We start from the raw sequence: 1220 nt of genomic DNA, 5'->3' as shown, positions 1-1220 counted from the left end.
AGAACGGAACACAACAGTTGTATTCTGAACAAGCGAGTGCGAGATCGTGAGTGCGTGCAAGTGTGAAAATACGACGGTCTCAAGCTATTTATTGGAGGGGTACTGTTTGAACATGTTCCAATGCTGACACACGTGGTCTGGCCCTGGTACAACGCTGTGACGCGCTGCACATTGCCAGCGCGTTGTCTGACCGTGATCAACTCTGACCGCGCTGTCTGGGCTCAATACGCGCTGCGTATTGAGGGATCGTTTTCTGTCTGGTCAGCATTTAGCGGAGCTGAGGGTCTCAGTAGATTTCGGGCATTCAGTGGTTGCTTTCAGGACTCTAACCTTCTTGATAAACCCGATGGTTTACCTTAAAGCATCTGGATTACATAGTCTGAAGTGTGTTCAGCCTTATATTCCGTTAGGCATGTGTCTGTCTGTCCTCAGGTGTTTTCTATCCATGACAAATGTTATCATGTGGCAGCACATGTTTTCCGGTACTTCTAAAGAGACAGGTAAAGGGGACGGTGGTTCAAACAGAATTTATTATGTTGGTAGCTAAAATAAATTTTGGAATTTCAACGGAAGTCTTGTCCTGTGAGTGGGGTCAATCTATTCTGAAAAGCCGAGAAGAGATTCACGGCTGTTTTATCCTTATTGGAATCACCGGGAGTGCGCATCCCGCATAGTCCTGAACCCGCGACCCCCTGATTAACTTAACCGCAGTTGGCCGCTTGGCCACTAGTGGCTGATCAGTAGTTTGACTAACTTGCGCCTAGACATGATATAGCGCCACTCATCCGTCAACCACGAGATCTAAATCATGCGGTCACACATGTTGGAGAGAAGTCAGTTGACTCATGTTAGTAAGTGATGTAGGTTGAAGAATGGATGGCAATATATCCTATCCAATTGAGAATTAATCACACTGTTGATCAGTCACTTGCGGTCAAACGTTTAGGTTTTCAACCTACTAACACGGGGATCGCGAGTTCAAAACTTTCTGTAGTTCCTATTGTTTTGTAAAGTTTTTCTTGGTCTGCTCATTCTCCAGAGGGGAATACTTTGTAGAATACAGATTTCAGTTTGCTTACACTGTATGACAAAACAAAGGAGGGGGCTTTAGATACTGGCTAGTTCAATGGGTCACGGAATCGGGTAAGTGAAGTCAATGTCAGACAGACTTGTGGGACCGGATTTTTCGTAGGCCAGTTCAAGTTCAGAGGTTGCACAAG

The sequence above is a fragment of the Opisthorchis viverrini genome, assembly GCF_000715545.1.
Source record: "Opisthorchis viverrini unplaced genomic scaffold opera_v5_47, whole genome shotgun sequence".
NCBI classification, from domain to species: Eukaryota; Metazoa; Platyhelminthes; class Trematoda; order Opisthorchiida; family Opisthorchiidae; genus Opisthorchis; species Opisthorchis viverrini.
This window is presented reverse-complemented; position numbering follows the sequence as displayed.